The sequence below is a fragment of the Cucurbita pepo genome, chromosome LG15, assembly GCF_002806865.2.
Source record: "Cucurbita pepo subsp. pepo cultivar mu-cu-16 chromosome LG15, ASM280686v2, whole genome shotgun sequence".
Taxonomy (NCBI): Eukaryota; Viridiplantae; Streptophyta; class Magnoliopsida; order Cucurbitales; family Cucurbitaceae; genus Cucurbita; species Cucurbita pepo.
The window spans coordinates 2,841,238-2,852,033 of NC_036652.1; the positions used below are offsets into that span (position 1 = coordinate 2,841,238).

At 36.4% G+C, this 10,796-nt stretch overlaps 1 long non-coding RNA gene across 1 annotated transcript; it reads left to right on the top strand.

Moving 5' to 3' along the window:
* The first annotated feature begins 10,124 nt into the window (after window positions 1-10,124).
* LOC111811185 lies at window positions 10,125-10,566 on the top strand. The gene is made up of 2 exons (XR_002817509.1): window positions 10,125-10,182; window positions 10,264-10,566. It is a non-coding gene; the product is annotated as an uncharacterized LOC111811185 (long non-coding RNA).
* The last annotated feature ends 230 nt before the right edge of the window (window positions 10,567-10,796 follow it).

Sequence of the window (10,796 nt, forward strand, 5' to 3'; positions counted from 1 at the left end):
TTCATCAATCTCTCCTATCCATAGCACTCCGGTATGTAACCTAACTCTAACGTTTCATGAACGTATCTTACTCCTATCGTTACATTTCGTTTTGTGCATCCTTCTCGTACCCTATCTCAAACATATCCTTGAGCACATCGTACCATAATTATTATCATACAAACCACATATTATAACATAACATAACATATAGGAAGCATATCAATCCACAGACAATTCACACATATCAATATATATGACACGTGCAGAACCACAGGGCACGTGTCAACATCAAATATAACCACGCCGATAGTAAGGTCACTTACCTGGATAGCTTAAGTCGTTGTCACGTATATATCCTTACTGAAAGTTCGATTCCATCCTTTGAAATCCAAGTCAACCTATGTGAGCCCATGACATTAGTTTCAGGTTTGAACTCTACAACATTATTTCTCTCATTTACATTGGTCCATTGTTAAAAGTCTGAAATGTTATATATCTATAATTATATTTTTATTAAAAATCTTATTTTTCATACTGTTGTATAAGAGAGTAGATACAGCTTTATCAATTTATTCTGTGCTTTACTACTCTCTGTAAACCCTATGTATTTACCTCGTTTACCTTTTTCCCTCTATATTTACGGTCTATGTTTACCTTTTTCCCTCTATATTTAGTTTGTGGTTTTTAATTCCCTAATCTTCTTTATTTTTTTTATCGGTTTCCTTTTAATTCTGTTGTCATGCCTTCCAAATTTGAAGTGATCTCTGTTTTCAAATCTTTCCTTATCTAAGATCATTGTAATAATTCAATGAAGATCTAGTTGTGATTTCTAAAAAAAAAAGGATAAAAGAAAATATAGATTTAATATATACCTTGTTGATGATATCTATATTCACGTAAATCTCGGTGAATCTCAACTAGTTAAAGGTCATTCTCATTTTTTTCTCAAGTAAATCTTACTATTATTATTGATTTTCTGTTTTGTACTAGCTGGCATAAGGATAGGTTGAGGAGAGATAAATGTGGGGAGGGATGAGAGGTTAGTGGAGAGAAGTGGGGAAGGATTTTTTTTAATTAATTAATTAATTTTATTATTATTATTATTATTATTATTATTTAAACTATTTTTATAATTATGTTTATTCCTTTATTTCTTTATTTAATTTTGGGCTATTACACCCCTGTCACGCTCCATGCTTCATGTCATTCTCATTTTCAATTTACATTTCATACATATTCCTATCGGGGTTATGATTCTAGACAGTTTATCGTGTTTCATGTCATACAATTCATGCTGTTTACATTCAACCATTCCACATGCCATAACCATTCAAGAACAACATATCGTCACATGCATTACACATCACATCAGACTCAGAAGCATACATTCATGTTCACATGACTACGTACTTAAGCATAATAATCTAGCATACAATTTAATGACACGTGCAAATCTACGGGCACGTGCCAACATACAACAAATAACGCGTAACCTACGATGGGTGAGCCACTTACATGGTAGGCCTTAGCCGAAGTACTCCCTAGAATATAACGTAAGCTCCTAGCTTCTTGTGAACGTTCTACGCTCCCGTTGGTGGTTGGTTCCTATTGGTTCATTCGTCACTTTCGTTAGTATTTCACAAACAAAATTAATTTCCAACTTGAATTTGTGGAATACGACCTTAAAATGATCTATTTTACCTTAAACAAGACCGAAACTAAGTCCGAGGGCGTTGAAACGGTGACAAATGGGCTGGAAATAGTTTTCCCGAGCCGAATAAGCCGTCAGAGACGAGAAACCGCTGCCGAGCCGATTGAGACGCTGGAGCCGAGGGGAGCCGCGCTACAGACGTGCCACGTGGCACAACGAGAGGGCAACGCGTGTGTAGGGGTCTCGGGTCGAGGCGTGGGTTATCTGATCGCTCGCGGGTTTCAGGTCGTTCGCGGGTGACGGGTCGTTCGACTGAAGGAAAAGTGCAGGTGGGCTGGGCTGGGCGTGTCGGCGTTGGATTGGGCTTGCGGGACTCGAGTCGAGGCTGTCGGGTTGGGCCATAACTGGGCTTACGCGTTTCGGGCTGAAGCGACTGGGCCGCAGGAACCGTCGAGTACTGGGCTGACCTAAGGAGATTTGGTTCGGTTCGGGTTGCGGGATCCGGCCCTCGGGTCGGACTTCGTCTTCTTCACCCGGTTGCCTGCGCATTTTTCTGGCGACTTTTCTCTCTCCTCATTAACACCGTTTTGACGTCCTTTTGTCCTCCTTTTTTCTCCGTTCCCGAGTCTCTTCTTCCCCCTAACCCCGTTTTTGGTATTGATTTGGTTTGTAAAGGCCTCACACTCCAGGATCTGGAGAAGTTCGAAAATCCGACGTTCCGTCTCCCTTGCTGAAGGTGTTCAACGTATAGGATTCGTCTAAATATACCGTTGATGTGTGTAAAAGGTTCTGGGATTACTTTTGTTGCGTAAAATGGAGGTTTTGACGTCGATTTCGTATGGATTGGCCTCGCCGGAGTTTCGTCGGATTTTTTTGTCCTCTTCGTTTTTCTCTATTTTTTTTTGTTCTTTGCAGGTTGTTTTGGGGTGGCTAAAGGTCGGGGTCGAGTTTTGTGGCATCCCAGCCTTCGGCCGCCCTTTGTGGGCCGTGTGCGAGCGAAAACTCCGACGTTCGCTAGAGTTTTCGGTTCTGCCGACGACCTTTTTTTTTTTTTTTTTTTTTTTTTTTTTTTTTTNTTCTTCTTCAATGTGGAATGAATTGAAAGATATTTTGATAGTTTCAACGTCATTTTCTTGAGATCTTCGTTGAAGCATATTGTATGATTGATGTCAGTTGGTGAACAATGGTTATCATAGTATTGATGAACCATGGTTATCATAGTATTCAGCCTCGTTGTAGAAGGTAAGGATAGGGCTATAAAACATTATGTAGTACCAATCTTCCAAACATTAAATAGTGAAATTTTAGATTCATCTATTAAGGCACCACAAATTGGATTGAAGTCTTTAATATTTCAATTGTTTAACGTGATGGGTCAATTTACAAAACATCTACGAGAATATCCACATAAACATATCAAGTCATTTATGAGAATTTTTTGTTGTTTTTAAAACAAATGGAGTATCTGAAAACATATTGAAACTAAAGTTATATTCCATTTTCTTTACAGGAATTGCAAAAGCATAACACATTTTCATATAACTCAATCACATCAAGATAAGTTTTGAAGTAGTTTTGTTGTGATATAACTCAATTACATCAAAATAAGATTTAAAGTAGTTTTATGGTGCCATTAAGTTCAGAAGTTCCTTCCTATTCACAACTATTTTTTTAATTATTTGTACTATTTGAACACTTATTATTTAGACTATAAAAGCTTAGGAGTGTTTTTTATTATTATTATTATTATTATTATTATTATTATTATTACTTAGAATATAATATATGAATGAAATAGGGAGTTTTGAAGGTTCCGGACATTTCACACAAACATAAAGGGCTCAATTTCATCTCGATCTATTTTTTTTTTTTTTTTTTTNCAAAGATTATTTTATAAATAAACATGGTTTAATTATCCAATTTATTAAAATTAACTAAAAAAATGAAGTAACTAAGGTATAATTATGTACCGATCATAGATTTCTACTACTTTAAAGTCGCTACCGTATACATGACGTAACTTCTTATGACGTAACTTCTCTCCATTGCAAGGATACTTCAAAGTAATTGAAGGGTTAAAAATAATTCTTCTTCGCGAACCTTGTTAGTAGATATTACAAAACTGTTATCAAAATAATAACTATACATGCCCTTGAAAAAGGGCTTCGCCTCCCACAGGTCACATCCTCTGTACAGGGTAGCCCAACTAAACTCTCTCGCTCAGGTCACACAAACCCCAACCTCACATCTGGCTCAACGGTACCAAACGCGATACCTTTATTCCTTCCGATGTTACCGTGATGGTTGTTTAGGTCTCTAGGGCGGTTTGACAGTCTTGACGAAGTTCCATATCTCTTGGTAATGCGATTCCGACTTTGGAGTCTGGACTGGTTAGGGGCATGGGGTCTCACCCTCTATTCATGTCTCATGAATCCATGGCGCTATTCTTCTTGAGACGGGGCGCTCCGTCCTATGTCATAGACTAGCCAAACTATCTCGCGTGCCCTAGTCTAAGGTCATTCCTACTACTAATCCTCTATACGAAGAATCACTAGCCAAACTATCTCGCGTGCCCTAGTCTAAGGTCATTCCTATTGCTAATCCTCTATAGGAAGAATCACGCATTCATACACCTAGAGCTAATGTACATTCAATCATGCAAGCAGACAAACATATCCTCAACGGGGGTGATAACATCCATCAAGCACTCGAAGCGTAGATTTCACAAAGTGTCAACATGATATTTGTACTAGTAGTATAAAATGACACTTTAACGGCTATCAGATATTGTTCTCTTTGGGCTTTCCTTTTCGGGCTTCCCCTCAAGGCTTTAAAACGCGTCTGCTAGGGGAAGGTTTTCACACCCTTATAAATGGTGGTTTGATCTCCTCCGTTTGCTAGGGGAAGGTTTTCACACCCTTATAAATGGTGGTTTGATCTCCTCCTCAACCAATGTGGGACATCACAATCCACCCCCCTTCGGGGCCCATGTCCTCGCTGGCACTCTTTCCTTCTTCCAATCAATGTGGGACCACCCCAAATCCACCCCCCTTTGGGGCCCAGCGTTCTTACTGGCACACCGCCTCGTTTCTACCCCCCTTCGGGGAAGAGCGAGAAGGCTGGCACATCGTCTGATGTCTGGCTCTGATACCATTTGTAATGGCCCAGATCCACTGCTAGCAGATATTGTCCTCTTTGGACTTTCCTTTTCGGGCTTCCCCTCAACGCTTTAAAACGCGTCTACTAGGGGAAGGTTTCCACACCCTTATAAATGGGGGTTTGTTCTCCTCCCCAACCAATGTGGGACATCACAGACACTATATGATAAACAGGATCTAACACATCCATTTTTGCATATAGAAGGATATAATTGCACATTTATTCCGCATTCCTAAGTATAGGTCATGCTACACTATCCCCTAGGGTCATGGATGAAAATTAAAGCGATCCCTATAAGTATTACTTCCTAGGAGTCCATGTGGCCATTACAATTTAATGGGTTATTTTAACGTTACTTGATTCCTAAGTCAGGTACTTAGTTTAGGTCCTTACCTCATTGTTCTTGACTTAATTCTTCCATATTCCTTTAGATCATACTTAAAATTAAGGGTCATATTGAATTACACGATATTTCAACAAGTAATTTTTGAAGAAAAGTCGAGATTGGCTACTTATATTTTAGACACACCAACTATTGATGCACAATTCTGACAAAAAAAAAAAGAAAAAAAAAAATCACCTAACTATGATGTGCTCTAGGATAAGATTACTTGAAAAATGACGAGAACAATATTGTGTTTTTCATCTATAGTCTGATACTTCAATCGAAGTGGAAAAATGTAGCAAGGTAATATTTTTTTTAGCTTAATAGCATGTTTGTTTATTACATAAATTATTATACTACCATATGCTTTTCATTACATTTTTATAATGTTTGTTTATTACATAGATTATTATAGTACCATGTGCTCTTCATTATATTTTTATAAGGTTTTCTTATCTGTTTTTTTATTTTTTTTCTTGGGGTTATTTTTTAATTTGTCTCCCATTCACAAACTATTTCCAAATCTTTTAAAATATTCCTTTGAGTTTATAATAAAGGTTAACCGTGGTGTTATTTCAAAGTCATTTTTTAATTAGACATAATCATCAAATATTTGAGAGCGTGTAATTTTGAGAAAGACTAAATAATGAAGAAAGGATAATATTTAAATGAACACGTTCAAAACAATATCACTTATTTTACAAACGGCCTCGAAATAGGCTCTTCATAGTCAAAGATGCTTATCTCATTCTTATCAAGAACAACAAATAATATATAAATCACAATACACAAATCACGTTGTCCTAACCAAACTCCAAAAAATTCAGCTTTCAAAGAGCCGAGAAGTTCATTAATAACTATAAATACTCGACCCCTTAAGCCACATCCAAACCCAAATAAAAGAAGACAAAATCAAAGAAGATCAAGATGTCTGAATGTCCCCCAGGTACGTTCTTCCCATCACATGATTTAGTTCTATCTTCTTCAAAAATTTGGAATAACTTATTGTAATGCCCCAAAACTGTAGGAAAAACTCAATGGCCAGAGCTTGTTTTTGTGGAGTTTTCTACTGCGGCTTTGATTATAGAGAGGGAGAATCCTAATGTGAAAGCACATAAGATTCTAGCTGGAAGTCCGAGAATTTTGAACTTCGATTGTTCACGAGTTTGGATTGATGTCAATATTAATGACGTTGTTGTTTTAGTTCCTCATGTTGGTTAAGGATTGAGATGACTATGTAAGTGGAAGTTATATGTATGAATTTATGCATCCATATAATGTATTTGAAGGTAATAATAAGGTAGTATCCTCCTACCACTTCAAGTTCAATCTTTATGGGTTTTGCTATTCTTCAATGAACTTTTAAATTTAATTAACGGTTAGAGGACTATTTTTCCATTATTCTTCTACAAATAATAATAACTTGTTTGAGATTCGAATCACTCCACAAGCAAGATTGATCAAGTCGAGCTTGAATGATTCTACATGCAACCTAAACTACATAGAATTGCAAATATATTTAACCATTGGCTAAAAAAAAACACAAATGCTAGTTTTACTATATTTAAGTCTTCTAACAAATACAACATACATGGCTTTGCATACCCTAAAAAATGAAAACTAATTAAGATATTCAAAAAGTTGTAACATTCATAGTNATTGATGTCAATATTAATGACGTTGTTGTTTTAGTTCCTCATGTTGGTTAAGGATTGAGATGACTATGTAAGTGGAAGTTATATGTATGAATTTATGCATCCATATAATGTATTTGAAGGTAATAATAAGGTAGTATCCTCCTACCACTTCAAGTTCAATCTTTATGGGTTTTGCTATTCTTCAATGAACTTTTAAATTTAATTAACGGTTAGAGGACTATTTTTCCATTATTCTTCTACAATAATAATAACTTGTTTGAGATTCGAATCACTCCACAAGCAAGATTGATCAAGTCGAGGTTGAATGATTCTACATGCAACCTAAACTACATAGAATTGCAAATAAATTTAATCATTGGCTAAAAAAAAACACAAATGCTAGTTTTACTATATTTAAGTCTTCTAACAAATACAACATATATGGCTTTGCATACCCTAAAAAATCAAAACTATTTAAGATATTCAAAGAGTTGTAACATTCATAGTTTATGACCATAATTAACCCCTACGTAACATAAGGTAAATAAAAAGTCTTAAAATATATTAAAGAAATACAATAACTCTAAACTATTCTGAATTGTAATCCACCCAAAATTTATAATAATGAAACTTCTTGTACGACCCTAAATTTTACCTATTTAATCTAAGGTCATGACTATACCTTGAAATGCGAAATTTACATTAAATAGGCCCTGTTCATAAATGCGACTTACACTCGTCTTTTATTACCTCGTGAAAGAGAAAATGATTACAAGGGAAAGAAAGAAAAAGAACATTATTGAAATAAACGAAAATGAACAAAACCAAAATGAATGTCTTATACTACCCTATGGTTTATTATGCAAATACAATTCAACCTAAACTAACGATGCAAACCGAATTCAACCTAGACTATGAAATGGAAAAAAAAAAACAACTACCCTATGCACGTGCCACGGTCCCGGGTGTACGATGCCGCTGTCGATGTCACATGGGTGGCTTGCCCTTATCTAAAAAAAAGTAAAGTAGCACGAGGCTTGAGTATTTCTAGATTACTCAGTAACTGACCCCCTATCGGGGTTATGCAACAATCAAGAACAATGAAATGATGGGACCTATCTTTCGTTTCGTTTCGCTTCGTTCTTCCTACAGTGCTGTCCTAACGGGTAATCGTGGACGTGTACCATATACTCTACATACAGCCCATATGTGTGAGTATGGGCTCACCAGCTAGTTCGCACACCGCTGGGCCACTTTCCTTATCCAGTGGGCATACTCTGGGAGCCCCTTATGCCAGGACCCGTTAAAACTAGTAACCGTCACGGCAGCGCTATGCAAAGCATAACGATTGTTGTCCTGCCATTGGATGTACGCGTCCGTACCCTCGTGATGGGATAGGGGTATCCCTCCAGATGCATGAACACACATAATGCATGAGGTCCCCTCTACTTCTACATTTATCATTAATGAACATAACCCCCTGTAGCGACCTGAAGGTCATTCCTATTGCTAATCCTCTATAGGAAGAATCACGCATTCATACACCTAGAGCTAATGGACATTCAATCATGCAAGCAGACAAACATATCCTCAACGGGGGTGATAACATCCATCAAGCACTCGAAGCGTAGATTTCACAAACTGTCAACATGAAATGACACTTTAACGGCTATCAGATATTGTTCTCTTTGGGCTTTTCTTTTCGGGCTTCCCCTCAAGACTTTAAAACGCGTCTGCTAGGTGAAGGTTTTCACACCCTTATAAATGGTGGTTTGATCTCCTCCTCAACCAATGTGGGACATCACAATCCACCGCCCTTCGGGGCCCATGTCCTCGCTGGCAATCTTTCCTTCTTCCAATCAATGTGGGACCACCCCCAAATCCACCCCCCCTTTGGGGCCCAGCGTCCTTACTGGCACACCGCCTCATTTCTACCCCCTTCGGGGAAGAGCGAGAAGGCTGACACATCGTTTGATGTCTGGCTCTGATACCATTTGTAATGGCCCAGATCCACTGCTAGCAGATATTGTCCTCTTTGGACTTTCCTTTTCGGGCTTCCCCTCAAGGCTTTAAAACGCGTCTACTAGGGGAAGGTTTCCACACCCTTATAAATGGGGGTTTGTTCTCCTCCCCAACCAATGTGGGACATCACAGACACTATATGACAAACACGATCTAACACATCCATTTTTGCATATAGAAGGATATAATTGCACATTTTTTCCGCATTCCTAAGTATAGGTCATGCTACACTATCCCCTAGGGTCATGGATGAAAATTCAAGCGATCCCTATAAGTATTACTTCCTAGGAGTCCATGTGGCCATTACAATTTAATGGGTTATTTTAACGTTACTTGGTTCCTGAGTCAGGTACTTAGTTGAGGTCCTTACCTCATGGTTCTTGACTTAATTCTTCCATATTCCGTTAGATCATACTTAAAATTAAGGGTCATATTGAATTTCAAGATATTTCTATAAGTAATTTTTGAAGAAAAGTCGAGATTGGCTACTTATATTTTAGACGACACCAACTATTGATGCACAATTCTAACAAAAAAAAAAAAAAAAAAAAAAAAAAAAAAAAAAAANTCATGATGAATTTCTAATCTAGGGGAGAAGATTACTTGAAAAATGACGAGAACAATATTGTGTTTTTCACCTATAGTTTGATACTTAAATCCAAGTGGAAAAATGTAGCCAGGTAATATTTTTTTTAGCTTAATATTGGACTTATTGCATGTTTGTTTATTACATAGATTATTATACTACCATATGCTTTTCATTACATTTTTATAATGTTTGTTTATTACACAGATTATTATACTACCATGTGCTCTTCATTATATTTTTATAAGGTTTTCTAATCTGTTTTTTTATTTTTTTTTTCTTGGGGTTATTTTTTAATTTGTCTCCCACTTACAAACTATTTCCAAATCTTTTAAAATATTCCTTTGAGTTTATAATAAAGGTTTTTACAACCATGGTGTTATTTCAAAGTCATTTTTTAAAATTTTCTTAGACATAATCATCAAATATTTGAGAGCGTGTAATTCTGAGAAAGACTAAATAATGAAGGAAGGATAATATTTAAATGAACACGTTCAAAACAATATCACTTATTTTACAAACGGCCTCGAAATAGCTTCCTCATAGTCAAAGATGCTTATCTCATTCTTATCAAGAACAAATAATATATGAATCACAATACACAAATCACGTTGTTCTAACCACAACTCAAAAAAATTTAGGTTTCAAAGAGCTGAGAAGTTCATTAATGACTATAAATACTCGACCCCTTAAGTCACATCCAAACCCAAATAAAAGAAGACAAAATCAAAGAAGATCAAGATGTCTGAATGTCCTTCAGGTATGTTCTTCCCATCACATGATTTAGTTCTATCTTCTTCAAAAATTTGGAATAACTTATTGTAATGCCCCAAAACGGTAGGAAAAAACCAATGGCCAGAGCTTGTTTTTGTGGAGTTTTCTACTGCGGCTTTGATTATAGAGAAGGAGAATCCTAATGTGAAAGCACATGAGATTCTAGCTGGAAGTCCGAGAATTTTGAACTTCGATTGTTCACGAGTTTGGGTTGATGTCAATATTAATGGCGTTGTTGTTTTAGTTCCTCGGGTTGGTTAAGGATTGAGATGACTATGTACGTGTAAGTTATATGTATGAATTTATGCATACATATAATGTATTTGAAGGTAATAATAAGGTAGTATCCTCCTACCACTTTAATTTCAATCCTTATAGGTTTTACTATTCTTCAACGAACTTTTAAATTTAATTAACGGTTAGAGGACTATTTTTCCATTATTCTTCTACAATAATAATAACTTGTTTGAGATTCCAATCACTCCACAAACAAGATTGATCAAGTCGAGGTTCAATGATTCTACATGCAACCTAAACTACATAGAATTGCAAATAAATTTAACCATTGGCTAAAAAGAAAGCACAAATGCTCGTTTTACT